The 16,031-nt window shown below is 43.1% G+C and overlaps 2 long non-coding RNA genes across 3 annotated transcripts; one reads left to right on the top strand and one right to left on the bottom strand.

Annotated features, from left to right (window-relative positions):
- Positions 1 to 2,150: 2,150 nt before the first annotated feature.
- LOC308475887 lies at positions 2,151 to 7,845 on the bottom strand. The gene is made up of 4 exons (XR_013985482.1): positions 7,703 to 7,845; positions 6,167 to 6,733; positions 4,442 to 5,419; positions 2,151 to 2,648 (listed from the first exon to the last, which is right to left on the bottom strand). It is a non-coding gene; the product is annotated as an uncharacterized lncRNA (long non-coding RNA).
- Positions 7,846 to 8,344: 499 nt separating this feature from the next.
- LOC308475912 lies at positions 8,345 to 15,893 on the top strand. 2 transcript variants are annotated; one of them, XR_013985523.1, is made up of 3 exons: positions 8,345 to 11,771; positions 15,482 to 15,561; positions 15,719 to 15,893. It is a non-coding gene; the product is annotated as an uncharacterized lncRNA (long non-coding RNA). The 2 variants fall into 2 exon arrangements; XR_013985524.1 differs by lacking the exon at positions 8,345 to 11,771 and adding an exon at positions 12,559 to 13,265.
- The last annotated feature ends 138 nt before the right edge of the window (positions 15,894 to 16,031 follow it).

Genomic DNA, 16,031 nt, shown 5'->3' with positions numbered 1-16,031 from the left:
AACTCTATTTGTGGCAAGACAGGGCAAGTCCCTACACTGCCAGGATATTCTTTGTTTATTTTGTGGAGAACAGTAGTGTTATTCACTCCTTTGTTAACATTATTAAATTTGTATTGCTGAAAAACTGACCCATCTCCAGAGGGAAATCTTCTTGTAAGGTGGGTAGATTGGATTGGATTGCTCAAGCTATGTCCTGCTCACAAGATATATAAAATCACCTCCCCTGAGGTGACCAATTTGATCCCTTCAGCAACTTTTCCCATCAGGCAGGCCTCCAGAAGCCTCCATGCTTTTTCTGTGCAGGAAACCATACTGAAGCCACTTTTAAAATCATAAATGCAAATCCAGGGGTAGACTTGTCTCCCAGGCTCTTGTATTTAGCAGCCTGCCAACATGCTCTGACCACTACTGCCATGTGGCCCTCAGAAAGCTGTCCAGAAAGAAATGTGGCCCTTGGGCTGAAAAACAGTTCCTCCTCCCTGCTGTACATTGCAGAAGGTTCAAATATGACATATAAGTAAAAGGTGGAGTATGTGAACTCCTATCTCTTTGCCAGGAGAACAAAGTCTCCTGTTAGTTCTCCTGCTAGTGATGTTATTTTAGAGTAGCCCAAAGGTTGCTTTGTGTACAGTTTGGAATCACAGTAGTTTTTGGCCTCTAAAGGCTTAGAGTGTATTTAAGAATTTGCAAACCGCCCAGTACACATACTAGTCCAACCAGTAAAATCACGTTTTGCTAGGTGCACCTAGACATATTGTGTGGGAGCTATTCTCCATAAGCAGCTTCCGTGAGACTGGGAGAACATTTAAATGAGCCATTCATGTGGACGTGGATCAGCTGGATCTTTTTGCTACAGCACCAAGCAGTTGACCCACACAACTCTAGTTGAGTCATCCTGACTGTTGCTTTAGGGATAAGCTGCACTTTGCTCAGTGGAATTTACCTCTCGGTAAACATGTACAGTATAGGATATTACAGTGTTTGCAATTCTCTCAGCTGGGTAGGAGCTGCCCACCCATGCAGCTGAGAGGATATTTAAAGAGTATGTCTCTATGGGACTAACTAGTAATCAGTACTAAAAATACAGTAAATCCTAGGTTCTGACAGGTTCTACCCATGTGACCGATCCGTGTCTATTGCTCTGCAAATTTTAGCCTCTGGTCCCATCCATCACTGGTGTGTCCCTGGAAGGTTGACCACAAAACGAATGTGGACCTTGGTCTGAAAGAGGTTAAACACCCCTGCAATTGCCTAGGTGTGCTGTCTAGTATTGGAGGATTATAGTATTGGAGGATTTGTTTGGGTGGTGTCCATGGATCCCAATCAAGCCTGTGATTTCATAACTGTAAGGTTGTAGTTTGTAGTAGAACCAATCAGACCAGGTTTGTTTTTTGTTTTTCCCCTGTTAATTGCCCTAACCTGGCTTGTCACCCTCCATTTGCATGTCTGACAAGGTGGTGAAGAACACATGTGTTGACAACTGGGTACTGATGCTTTTTCTAGAGGAGGTAGACTTTCCTCCCTACTGGCTAGAGGCCACATCATCTTATAGGTAGGAGAACAGTAGGCCAGGAGCTAGTCTTTTGGTTTAGTATGGGGCCATGTGTGAAAGCTGGAAGGTCACAGAGGCTTGAGTTGCCCTCTGTGCTGAATCCAAAGCTCTGGGTTTGGGGACACAACTAGAAACCTTATAGCAGGCATGTCCAAAGTCCGTTTCAGGGGCCCGCCAGTTGATTTAATCTGGCCCCCGTGGCAGCATATGTCCTGGGGTAAAAACCTAAAAAAAGCCCAACAACTTCGGGGGGAAATCCTAAGAAAAAAGTTCAACAACTTCAATCCTAGAAAAAGCTGAACAACTATGGTTGGTCCTTTGGTCGGCCTTCACGCATGTTCACTTCATGAAATCTGGCCCTCTTTGAAAAAAGTTTGGGCACCCTTGCCTTATAGGAAAACAAGATCTGTTGGAGTGTTAATGCTGCGAGCATTTCCAGCTTATGCCCAGGTTATATATGTCAATCAATCAAATCTTTATTACGGCCATAGACCAGCAAAAGTAGGGTAGGTTATGGTTATATATGTTGTAAAAACCATATATCCTAAAGACATCAGAGCCTCCATTGACCTTCATTCCAAGAAAACAGCACCCTGGATATGTGCTGGAACCCCTAAAGTCTCTCACTGCTTAGAGACTGGGGTGTGCACAACAGTACTTATCAAGGTCAAATGTTTCCAGACCACACAAACCAGCTTAGATAAGCACAGTGTTTAATGCCAGGGAAGTTAAACTGAACAGATGATTTTGATTCTGCTAGTTCTCAGTGCTAACATCTTCCTTTCCATTATGCCTGCCCATATTCAGTTGTGCTTCTCTCTGTGCGTCAGCACCTTTGACTTCAGAGAAAAGCAAGATGGAGCAAGTTAGGGTGGTATTCAGCTGTAAAAATCTTGCAGTTTGCATAGCATAAATATATCTCCATAAAAGTGCTTCATGGCAGAACAGCTGAGTAAGCTTAAATCCCTGCCAGCAAGCAGATTTTTCTTTCACCTTCTCCATCCAAACCCTGTTTCTTTTTTAAGGATGTGGCTCATGCGTTGGCTGTCGTATTATCCTGACACCTAGTAGTATATAGGCACAGTTGACTCATAACCTGTTGCAGGAATAAAGGGAGCTGTTAATTAAAAGGTATTAATATCAGTTTGCAGGTACATGTTTGCTTATAAAACAAAACTCACCAGACAGACTCAGCTGGCTGTCGATTTTACTGGGTAGCTGACCTAAAAAAAACCCCAACCCCTGCCCCCTTTATGGCAGAAAAGAACTGCTAAAACTGGATTTCAAACTATAATCATGAATGGATATTAGGTTTCTTAATTTGCTGTCATGAGACGGATACTTCAGTTGGTTGTTTTAAAGGTTTCAACAGACATCTAACTTGAGGCAAGCACTGGAAATATTCTTTTGGAAGCTTGTTGTTTACCTTCTGGTGGAAATGTAAGCTCCACCCCCCCCCAAATAAATCTCTTTGCAGAAACAATAGGATTTACTCAGATAATTTGCAGGATTAAGGTCTTGACAGTTCCTTTAAGGCAAGAGTGTGCATGTGAATGTGTCTGTGTGTGAGAGAGAGTGTTTTAAGGTTCGCAGTGACCTAACCTTGAGTGATAGCAACCTATAGACCCAACATACCCCACTTAACAAAACCCTGCCTATTTAACTAAACCATGCTAGTTATGACTGACACATGACTGAAACGATGGCAGAGGTCCGGTGCTTTTCATTAAATTTTGCCACAGCAGCCTCCGCCCAATCCTTGCTACCAAACTCTCTGGTGAGCTTAAAAAGCAATTTGGCAACATCCTGTGCTTAAGTGACTTGGCAGAGATGCAGACAAAATCTTAGTCTGACTGGCACAATGGTGTAATGGCAGAAGGTTGTAAAATACATTCCTCTTTAAAAAATAAAAATCAATGTGTCAGTTATGCATGTCGCAGAGATGCAGGAGGGAAGCGGCTGTCTTTTGACCAGATGGTCCCAGCTTGTTCTGTACAATTCTGCTAAATCTTTGGAGGCTCTGCTTCTTCTTCAGGAAGAGTTGTTTCTTTATTCATCCCTTGAAACAAAGGGATGACACTTCTTAGTTTGGGGGGGGGGGGTTTAGTAGATATGAGAGAGGTTTATACAATTATGCACGGTAAATGTAAAGTGGTTTTCTCATAAGTTCACAACGCTAGAACACACAGCAGGTTCAGGAAAACCAAAGGGAGGTACTTCTTCATACAGAACGTAATTCAAATATGGACTTTGCTACCATAAAAAATGTTGATGGCCACCAATTTGGATCGCTTTAAAAGGGGATTAGACAAGTTCATGGAGGATTAAGCCATAAATTGCTTCTAGTTCCTCTTCAACCAGGCCTTTGGCTGACTAACATTCTATGGGTTTTTAGAAATGTGTTTGTGGGAGGTTGATTATGGGTTTTTATTGTTCTTGTTATGTATTTTGTGTTTTGATTTTGTATTTTTATGCTGTGTACCACCCTGAGATCTTCAGATGAAGGGTGGTATACAAATTTAAATAATAAATAAGAATAAAAACTAAAAAATAGTTATCTCCAGAGTTAGAGGCACTATGCCTCTGAATACCAGTCATTGTGGGACAACATAAGGAGACAGTATTGTGTTCATGTCCCGCTGTGTGGGCTTCCCACTTTTTCTTTATTTTTCTTTGTTAAATTTATTAATTTACTCAATTTGTATCCCGCCCTTCCTCCCAAAGGAGCCCTGTTTATTCAAAGACCTATATACTGCTTTTCGCACAAGTATCAAAACACAGCACAACAATAACATCAACCACAGTATGCAAATAAGGAATTCATATACACTTGGGTAAATAAAAAATGATGTTAAATATTAGGGAAAACGCATAACTGAAAATGCTCACCAGATTGTGGGCAGGGGCTGCTGTTGCTTAATGTAGGCATCACCTATGATAATTTCCTCTTTCCAGTTCCTACCAGACGGACTGAAGCAGGCCGTGACAACACCAAGATGGACCAGAAGCACAACTCCTGCCAACCACGACTCAGGCCTTCAATTGCAGAGGGCCCAACTTTGTAAAACTCCTTCCTATTAAAAATCAGGTAGGCACCATGCCTGCTAAGTTTCAGATACCACGTGAAAACATTCCCCCACCCCGGAGGCCTTTGCACATTGAGTGCTGTTCTAATATTTCTATTTCTGATGTTTTAATATGCATTTTAAATTTTGTATGTGGTTTGTTTTTACTGTAACCTGCGACTTATGAAGGAAAGTGGGGTATAAGTTCCTTAAATGAATAAATCCCATTGCATCAGAACTTATGGGAGTCGTAGCATGGGGAATTTTGTCTCCCCAAAATCTCAGGACTTGGTGCAGCAGGGGTGGAGCAGAACTTTTAATCAAAGCAAGCAGTTTGTTCCCCAGGGCTGTCAGCAGGCAGCCTGAAACACTGTTTTAAAGGAGGAAAAGTGGGGATGTTACCACATAGTTTAGGACATGTTTTCACAGACATCTGAGAAGGGAGAGGTAGAGAGGGAATGACAAATGATGCAATACCATGCCAATGGATGTTCCGCCATTTGGGGAAAAGGGAATGTGCTCCTTAAGATGAAAACATTTTCTTCCTCTTACAATAAAGGATATGAGTGGGAAACCAAGGCCCTTGTTTGAAGTGGCCACCTTACTGTTATGTACTGAAGTTACTGTACTGGGCCAGCAGGGGGATACTGTAGATAGTTTTCACTCAGGTCCGCATATGCAAATAAGGAATTGAAAGTGACATTCAGTGATTGGATAGTTACAGAAAGTTGTTACTGTTGCTTTGTAGTTGAGCTCTATATAAGCAGGTTGGCTGAACCCTTCAGTTCAGTTCTGTTCTGGCCTGTGAATAAACAAGAGCTGTCTAAAGAATCGCTGTGTCGTCTGATATGTTCACCCACAACTTAACACTAACATTTCCAGATAGAGACTTTTGGCTCCCAAAATGAAGATGAGCTGGTGTTCTCTCACAACAAAGAAGTCACGAACTCTATTGTACCCATCAAGGGTTATTTACAATCCCAGAATTCTTATTAGGCTGTAGGCTAACCCAAATGATCATTATCTTAATATCCTCTAATAGCACATAGTTTATTGTGGCCTAAGCCTAGCCGCTTCATTTGATTTAATCCATCCACCTGCTTTAATTTTTATCCTTCTTAGCATCTAACATCTGATGAGCATGTATTCTCTGTTATTTCCAGAACAGTGTTCTTTCACTGTTTTGTGGATATCTTTTTAATTTCATTGAACTTAACAGACACTCAAACAAAAGAATTACTGAATGCAGAAAAGATAAGGGTCCAATCCATTTTAAATAAGTATATGCTCAATATAATTAATCATAAATGAGCTGTCTGAGAAAAGAACTGGGTGGCTAAAGCAGCCCTGCCCTTCTGGCCAGGACATTGTCATCTGCTCTGGTCAAGGATCTGCTTGGGGTGGGGAAGAGTACTTCTGCGAAGGGGTCGCTCCTTGCCAGTGCCAAGTCAGCCAGAAATTCCACTAGCGTTGGCCATCAAACCCCTGCTGTGAGTAGTAGTGACAGGGAAGAAGATTTGGTTAATTTAACAGTTTGATGCATCCTCACCTAATTGCAGTTTCCAAAACACTAGGTGAGCTGAAACATGGCTATCCTTTGAAATTCTCACTTCTCAGAATTTTGCAATGCATTTTTGTAAGTAAATGTGTGCAAAAATCATACAATTTTGTATTCAAAGATGCATATATTCATGGAAATAACCTAAAAGATTGCTAGCAAAAATGTGCATATTAGGCAAAACTGCATACAAAAGTACTGATGGATTTTCATGAGGACATTTTCTATGTAAACAATATTCACCAACTGATGCAGTAATGTGACCGGAAAAATTAGAAACTGAGAGAAACAGAAACTGACAGATTCATCTGTGCCTACGTGTGACCTTATGAGGATTCTAGCTGCCATCAAGTCAGCTGTCTGGGAACAGAACTGTGTTGCAGGAACAGCCGTGGCCTCTTAGCCTAGACATTGTCCTCTGATCAGGGTGGATATTTTTCTGCTCTCCTAGACAGCCAGGATCTTCACAGATCTGCATAAATGTGTTATAATAACCGGGGCCTGAACTTGTTTCCCCCCTTTCTTTGTCCTCTTCACTTTTCCTCGTGTATCATGTCACTGTAAAATGAAAGACAAGGACTACTGTACTCATTTTTGTAAGTTTCTCGGACAGTCTTTTTATCTGAATGTTGGGGTATAAATGACTTAAATAAATAATGTGGCTTTGTACTATTGGTAAGACAACTACCTTATTACAGCATCAAGAAGTTCAAATAAAATTTGACACCCCCCCCCCCCGGTATAATACAGTGGTACCTCGAGTTAAGTACTTAATTCGTTCCGGAGGTCCGTTCTTAACCTGAAACTGTTCTTAACCTGAAGCACCACTTTAACTAATGGGGCCTCCTGCTGCCGCCGCGCCGCCGGAGCATGATTTCTGTTCTCATCCTGAAGCAAAGTTCTTAACCTGAAGCACTATTTCTGGGTTAGCGGAGTCTGTAACCTGAAGCGTATGTAACCTGAAGCATATGTAACCTGAGGTACCACTGTACTACATTCAGCTGAAATTCCAATACTCTGCCTTAAGCAGTTTGTGATATGCATTGGCTATCTGAATGGTTCTGAAGATCCATTCTAGAAAAATGGGTGCCGTAAGTGCCACTCTTTTTAACAACAACAACAAAATAGGTGTCGGTACTGCGTACCCTTGAGTACCCCCTTTTTATATTAAAAAAACCCACTGCTGAAGACAATTATGATTATGCACTTATAGTTCAGGCTACACAAGGAAATTCTTGTGTACAACCAGCACCAGGAAAAATTCTTACAATAGTCATTTCTTTGTTTCTTGGCAACATAAATATACAGAAACAAATCCAACTTCCCTAGAGCCAATAACTGTAAGTCAAACATCTGAATTTGCAGCCAGGCAAACCTGAAGTCTGACGGCTTTAATCCCTTTGTGCTTAGTCTTAAAAGGACAGAGTTGCGGTGAACCAAAGCAAACGTATACAGGGGTTATTTCTGAAGCTCGTGGAAAAAAGCAAATGAATTAATCCGTAAAAAATGATCGGAACTGCCACGTACAAGAGGTTTATAGACAGAGAACTGGCTGGTTGCTTCAAATGGGCCTCACATCCTCAAAATTTGTTCTATCAGCTCTGGATAAAGTTTTTAATTTCCAAGTACGCTTCCTGATGCAATTATAATTTCATGTATCTCTCTTCATTCAGGTTACTGATGCTCACTCAATTGTTTTACTATTAATTAATTAATTTTTATTATAATTATTAATGTATTAATACTACTACTACTATGGGACGCGGGTGGCGCTGTGGGTTAAACCACAGAGTCTAGGACTTGCCGATCAGAAGGTTGGCGGTTCGAATCACCGCAACGGGGTGAGCTCCCGTTGCTTGGTCCCAGCTCCTGCCAACCTAGCAGTTCGAAAGCACATCAAAGTGCAAGTGGATAAATAGGTACCGCTCCAGCGGAAAGGTAAACGGCATTTCTGTGTGCTGCTCTGGTTCACCAGAAGTGGCTTAGTCATGCTGGCCACATGACCCGGAAGCTGTACGCCGGCTCCCTTGGCCAATAAAGTGAGATGAGCACCACAACCCCAGAATCGGTCACGACTGGACCTAAAGGTCAGGGGTCCCTTTACCTTTACTTACTACTACTACTACTACTACTACTACTACTACATTTCTCTACCACTTTTCCTCTGAAGTGGTGTGTGGCGTTTGCCTCCTAGGTGTGTGACATCATACTGGGTCATAAGGAAAGGGTTAACTAAGTGTAAAATGATTAACCAATAGGAACCCAAGGGGAGGAGTTAGAGTTGTTAAGAAGTGAGTCTGGAGTTAGAGAAGGGAGAGGGAGGATAAGTCTGTGGGTTGGGCTAGTTTGACTCGAGAGAGTGAGAGAATCTGTTAAGAGGAGTCGGTTAAACAGTTGGGGTAATCATTTAGAAGGTATTAGGAAGGTGTAGGCCGGTAAAAAAAACTAAGATTAAGAAACTGACAAGGAAAATTATCTGAAACCATAAACTTGTTCATGCTTATAAAATGAACTTGTTTATTTGGTTTAATGTTAACAACTGTCTGGACTCAGTGTGTACCCGAAAGAAATGGGTTGGTGGCAGCGGGGAAGCGAGCACAGTGGTGGTGGCACAGGGATCAATAGACCATCAAATGTCCGGGGACCCTGTGTGATCGCCACATGGTGCTCTAGGTAGTGTCCATGGCCACCCAGTGGAGATTTAAACCCTGTCCCACAGGTCCTAGTCCAATACTCTAACCACTATACCACACTGCTGTTTGTGTGTCTGCGTGTCTTAAACAACATCTCAGCCAATGACAGAGATTCAAAGTCTGTACGATGAGTGTAACCGAGCATCTGAAAAAAGAAACATAATCCTCCCTTATTGCTTCTCTCACTAAAGCGTTACTACAATTGCCTTTATTCACCATCTTTAAACAGTTGATGTATTGCAGCATGTGATAAGCTGGATAAGAATCCTGCCTTACAGAGAACAACCCTCTGTTTGAAGGTGTCCTCTATTTGATTTAACTCTAGTTTAAAGATAAAGAACTATAAGAAGGCTTTGAAGTTGCCCTTCCAACAGTGAGTACTAGGCACCTTGTCACAGTCTAGGGTTAGCTATATTGCATTTCTATTATAGTAATTTTTTCTTCTTCTAAAATTGCATTTATACAGATATGGGTTTTTATGCACATTTCATGCAAGTATGTCTTTTGATGACATGTTGCCTTTTTTGTGACTTGCAAGTCCCATCTTACTTTGAGAGCTTTGATAGGAGAGGGTTTACGGGGGCAGTGGGGGAGTGAGACAGATTGCTTGAAGTTCCTTAACAGTCAACAGTAGGGGTGGGCAGATCTGACAGCTTTGGCCTCTCTCAATTTCTCATTTTTCCTATCTTAACTTCAGTTTCCCACATTTCCACACCAGTATGTGATTTATTAATAAAAAGCCCTTGGGAAAATTCATCAGCATTCTGGTGAGAATGTTGCCCAATATACACATTTGCAAAGCAGTTTCTCAAATATATTGCATTTTCGTATGTTGTTTTCACTAATGTATGCATTTACATACACAGTTTCCCCCAGTGCATACATTTTTCTACACCTTATTTGTATGAGGTGTTAGGGGAGGGGTAGTAACTCTGGTGGGGGACACATTGTGCTCCATCTGGGGTAGTTTGTCCACCTTTGGTGCAGTGGCAGAGCTTCATGCTCCAGCACCGGGGACAGAGAGCAGGTGGGGGCATGGCTGGCGCATGTCCCGGGGGCATGGCATGGGTCCTGGGGGCGTGGTGTGCATACTGGGAGCACGGTACACCGCCTGCAGGGGCGTGGCACATGTCCTGGGGGCGTGGCGCCCAGCATGGGGGGCAGCCCACGGTGGCACCCCACCAGGATCGTGGTGCTGGGGCCCCCCGCCCCCTCTTCCTCCGCCAGTGCTTTGGTGTTCATCCTGCACTCAGCTCTCACCTGTGGCTCCCAGAAACTGTAAGCATGCGACAGTGGCCACGCCCCAGGAAACAGTTTCGACTGGCCAGCTAAACCAAGTGAGGGCAGCCAATAGGTCGCAAACCCTCTGTGTTAGGAACTTCCCCCTATGCAAAGACAGACTCCGGAAGATTGAGTGGATGAGACCAATAGTGGGTCCAACAGTCATGAAGGTGCATGTGCTGTAGAGGAAAGTGAGGAGCAGGTGGGGCTCATCAACCTGGAAAGGTAGCCCATCTAGGAGAAGGAAAACTCTGATCCTAAACCTCCACTGCCTTAGGGGATATATTCGGGAGAAGTGAAGACTAAGGAGGAAACCCTACATAAATTCAGAGTGGAGTCCCTAAGTCGGTTGGATGGTGCCTTGTACGCCTCCTTCTAGCAACTCCTGCAGCCAAGATGGTGCCAGACCTTTTGCTCTGCTTTCCTTTGGACCACATCGGCAAGGCCTTGTCATATGGGCAGCCCAGGACCTCCATACACACTGCACAGGCTTGCTCCCCATACACACTGCAGTGTCTTGACTTCACCCCTGGAGGGGCACTCCATTGTCTCTCAGGACAGATGGATGCCAATATCTTGAATGGAGAACGGCATAGCAAAATTCAGAAAAGTGTGGATTTCGAAAGACAGCGGCATTTTGGTTTGCATCTTGTTTCAGATTAGCCAAGTTCCCCTTAAAATGTGAACTGAATTTAATTTCTCTCCCATCCGCGGTCAGCAGATAAGCTGGCAGCCACAGGATTGTTAGGAGAATTATAGGTAAATGACCCAGAGTGGCTAGGAAATAGCTGGAGATAGCGCTGGAAGGTCAGAGCCATTTTGTTGAAGATGATTCATTCTCTTCTCCCTAGCTAAGGGAAGCGATGAGTAAGAGTTCACTGTGGAAAAAACTACAGAAGGTGTAGTCTTTAGAGAAACAGGAAAAGAGTTAGCTCTGAATTCTGCAAAGGCAGTAGAGCTATGCTGTCTGGCTCCAGCTTTGCTCAATGTATATCTGTAAATAAATTTAATTATAAAAGGTCATAAGCCTTTGGGGATCAATCCTTCTAAAGATAACCAAAGGCAAGTATGCTCTGCCCCTTAAATTTCTCACTGCTTAGGGAAATGGGAAGAAGGTAACTGAATAAAAGTAAGTTACAAAAGTGCAGTCCTATGGATGCTAACTTGGAAGTGATGCCCACTGAAATAAATGGAAATTATAAACAGAAACTGTTATGAGCAGAGGGGAAAGTCCAGCATTATTAAAGCCACTGTGCAGCCTCTGTTAACAGGCCCTGTCCTTGGTATATTTGCTCTTTTATATGTTTGTGTGCTCAGTTTCCCAACAAATTGCAAGAGTTTTGCACTTGTTGGAATAACAGAGAACCGGCAGGGACTGTGTAGATTGCCGTTCCATAATATTTTAGCTCCAGGAGACTATGTACACACATGACAAGCCATCTGTAATGCTTGGGTGGTATTCAGCTAAGTTTTACTCAGATCCATTAAAATTAATGGACCTGGATTAGTCAAGTTATTTCATTTCAATAGGTCTACTCTGAGTAAAATTTAGTTGACTATCACCCCTTTTATCCGATGAAGCTGTGGTGCATTCCACTGCAACATAAGAGTACAAGATCTCTGTAAGTGCATATTTGTGAGTGGGTGAGATTTTAATTGTGTCCGTCTCTAGGCTTTGTGTGCTGACAGGTTTTTTCTGTTTGTTTTATTAACTTATGAGAAGCTAAAATGCATATAAACATTTCACAACACCTCAGTAGCTGAGACAATAGTAAGCGGAGTTCCCATCAATCAGCTGAAGACAGCTCTTGCAATCCACGGCCATAAATGTTTCAAAGACTAAGCCTCTGTTTACCTCAGCTTTCAGTTCCTCTGATTTGGGGTGTGTGTGTTAAATTGAGAAAGCCACTTCCAGAAACTCTGCCATTTATGCTTTAATGTTTGCCTCTAAATAGTGTCTAAAATATTATCCTAAAATGGCTTTAACTTTGCAGGTTGAGTAGCATTTTTATGTACAGTACTGGATTACTCCAGGAGAACTGGGCTGTCCTTGTTTGATTCCCATTTCTTCCAAAATTATCTGTCTGCTGTTTACTGCTTTTTAAAATAGGGCTGCCATACGTCCAGCTTTTCTGCCGTACATGACTGGGATTTCAAAGGCGGAATTGACGCCCAGGAGGAATTTCTGAAAGGCGGCACTTTGTTCTGGATCTTAGGCAAGTCAATCATAAATATTGCGGGGGTTTTGGAATTTTTGTAAAAAAGAAAGAAAGAAAGCTCAATAACTGTCCTCATTTGCACTTTTAAAATTCAAATTAAGTGAGTAATTTAATTTATTACAACCACTTTATCATTTTAGCTGTAAAAAAAAGTTCACAAACTTAGAAAAAAACCTCTAAATAAGCCAAATTATAAAAACTGCAAAGCAGCAGCAACATAATCTGTATAAGGGCCAGAAAAAGAACCAGTTAACAAGTGAAAGGAAAACTTTTTTGCTAAGTTTCATAAAATTAGCAGGAAGGAGTGGTGTTGATCTCCTTAGGAGAGTGTTCCAGAACTCAGGGGCTTCTAAGGCCTTGCTTCCAGTGAAAGCTTGGTCTCCTTATCAGTTGGGTGGGGGGGTTGCCACGGTGACAAGGACCTGCCCTCCTTTGTGACATCTCTTGCTTCTCTCTTAAAAGCCACTGCCTTGCAGGTGGCCATTGTGGGTTAGTAGTGAAGCAAGTGGAGGAGAGGAGTTGGTGGCGGTTGGAGAAGAGAAGGAGAGGTGTTCATTTGATTGTTATTTATTACTTTTATTTGATTCATTTGATTTTATTATTTTTTGTTTTATTTATTATTTTACTTTTTATTTTAACGCTTTATCTTACTTATTTTATTTTTTGTTCTTTATTTTCATATTTTTTATTTTACATTTTTATTTTGTGCACATATTTTGTATATATTTATTTTGTGCATAGAGGAGTAGTTAGGGGTAAGTGTAGGATTAGGGCGGGGGGTTAGGGTTAGGCTTAGAGCTGGGTTTGGGGCCAGAGTTAGGCTTGGGTGGGCATTTTAGATAGTTAGCTAGTTTAGAGAAGAGGGTGGGAATTTTTTGTGAACAAAATGTGCAGACTGTAAGTAGCATTCCTTTGCTTTCTCTTGGTCTCCTGGGGGCGGGGTGTGAGTCCTGGGGTCCCCTGCACAGCCTTAGCTCTCTGGAAATCGACATGGCCAGTCTTCTCCAGAGAGCTCAGCTCCTCCACACTGTCCCCTCTCATCATTTACTGTATTTTTCGCTCCATAAGATGCACCTGACCATAAGACGCATCTAGTTTTTAGAGGGGGAATGCAAGAAAAAAAATTATTTAAAGGGAACGCTGAGCAGAGCGTATATGCATCCCAGGCTCTGCTCAGTGCTCCCTTTCACGAGCCACGTGGAGCGTGTGTGCAGCCCTTGCAGGCTTCTCCCTCCTCGGGGGAAAAGCCCCCAAGAGCCGCACACACGCTAGGCGCAGCTCTTTAAAGAGCATACGGCTCTTGCTGACTTTTCTGGGAGGTGGGGGAATTCCCCACCTCCAGCAAAAGCCAGCAAGAGCCGCACACTCTTTAAAGGGAGTGTGGCTCTTGCGGGCTTTTCTACAAGGTGGGAGGTGACGGGCTGCCCTTCTCCCTCCTCGGGGAAAATGATATATCGATGGTATATAACACCAGTCAAATTAAGTAAGATGTATAAGGTGAGTAATAAATGTTGGAAATGTAAGGAGAAAGAAGGGACATTTTATCATATGTGGTGGGAATGTAAAAAAATGAAGTGCTTCTGGGAAATGATATATAATGAGATAAAGAAAATATTGAAATATACATTTCTTAAAAAACCAGAAGCATTCCTATTAGGAATTTTAGGTGGTGAGATAAAAAGGAAGGATCAGAAAGTATTTTTGTATGCAGTAACAGCAGCTAGAACTCTGGTGGCCCAGAAATGGAAACAAGAAGAAATGCCCACGATTGAAGAATGGAGAACGAAATTACTGGATTATGCAGAACTGGACAGACTAACAGGGAGGATTCGCAACTGACGGGACCAAAGATTCACTGAGGACTGGAATAAATTTACAGAATATATTAAAAATATTTGTGATAATGATATAACGTTTGTAAGTTTCCAAGAATCTCTGTAAGAAGGTTTGGTATAAATATTGTTTAAATAATATGGTAAGATAAGATATACATAGTGCAATATAAATGAAGAAATGTGAAGATATGTAATAACTACGGAAAATTATCAGACATGTTGATGGAAGTCTAAAAGAAAAAAGATGTGTGATGAATTCTTAATGTTTAATTGTGTTATAAATTTGTTTTTATTGGAAAATTAATAAAATTATATACAGAAAAGGAAAAAAAAAAGAGCCGTGCTCCCTTTAAAGAGCGTGCGGAGCGTGTGGGGCTTTTCCCCGAGGAGGGAGAAGGGCAGCCCATCAGTGACGGGCTGCTCTTCTCCCTCCTCGGGGAAAAGCCTAGAAGCGCCACACACACGCTCCACGTGGCTCGTGAAAGGGAGCGCTGAGCAGAGCCTGGGATGCATATAGGCTCTGCTCAGCGCTCCCTTTAAAGAGCCGTGTGGAGCGTGTTTGCGGCTCTTGGGGACTTTTCCCCGAGGAGGGGGAAGGGACTGACAGGCTGCGTTCGGCTCTTGCGGGCTTTTCTACGAGGTGGGAGAAGGACAGCCCATCAGTGATGGGCTTTTCCCGCTTGCCTCCCGCCTGCATTCGCTCCATAAGACGCACACACATTTCCTCATACTTTTTAGGAGGGAAAAAGTGTGTCTTATGGAGCGAAAAATACGGTACATTTACTAGGACATTCCTAGCCCATTTTCCTCCCAGGAGTTCAAGGTGGCTGTTAAGTTGTGGGTGAACATATCAGACGACACAGCGATTCTTCAAACAGCTCTTCTTTATTCAGAGTCAGAACAGAACTAACTGAGGAGCTCAGTCAGCCTGCTTATATAGAGCTCCAGAACAATGTAACTGTTGCCATTTTCTAAAACTATCCAATCACTGAATGTCACTTTCGATCCTTCATTTGCATACAAACTATCCAATCACTGAACGTCACTTTCGACCCTTCATTTGCATAACTATCTACAGTATCCCCCTTCTGGCCCAGTACATAACAGTGGCCTCCATGGTTCTCCCTGCCACCAATTGTTATCTTCACAGCAGCCCAGCAAAGTAGGCTAGGCTGGCCCAAGGTCCACCCGGGAGCTTCATAGCTGAGTGGGGATTTGAACCCTGCTCTCCCAGGTCCTCCCGGAAGAAGCTGACTTTCCTCCTCTGCTCTCTTCCAGGAAATCCGTGACCACTTGGAGCGCTTCAGGGATCGCCTCTTGAGCCTGGCCCTGGCCTTCGAGACCCTTCTCCGGCTGATGTGAATGTGGTCTTTGGGGTGGGTGGAGTTGCGGGGAGTGGGGTGGGGAGCAGAACTCCAGGGGGAGCTCCGGGTGGGCAAGAGCAGGCAGGAGGGAAAAGAGGGCAAAGGAGACTTGGAGGAGGCAGCGTCTAACCCCTTCCCTTTCTCTCTCCAGTTTCATGAGACCCCATTTCAGCTGCGCTATGGTCAGTGCTATTCTGCATAGGACAATGGAGGCTGTTCTTGGGGGCGCAGAAAAGGAGGAGGACAAAGAGGTATGTCCTCTGCTTTGACTTCCCTTTGCACAGCTCTTTCTTCTTCTCACACCCTTGCAAGATTTAACCCAGCACTCAACCAGGAACTGAAGCAGCCATTCCAGAGCCTGCTGGGGGGGGGGGTCTCCTCACTTTGTGACATTTTGTCACCCCCCTCAGTGATGACACCCAGCGTGATCTGCACCCACTGCACCCCACTTCCTATGCCTCTGC

Source organism: Podarcis pityusensis, assembly GCF_964106645.2.
Source record: "Podarcis pityusensis genome assembly, chromosome: 4".
NCBI classification, from domain to species: Eukaryota; Metazoa; Chordata; class Lepidosauria; order Squamata; family Lacertidae; genus Podarcis; species Podarcis pityusensis.
Note: the sequence above shows the minus strand (reverse complement) of the source record. Positions and strands in the feature narration are given on the sequence as shown.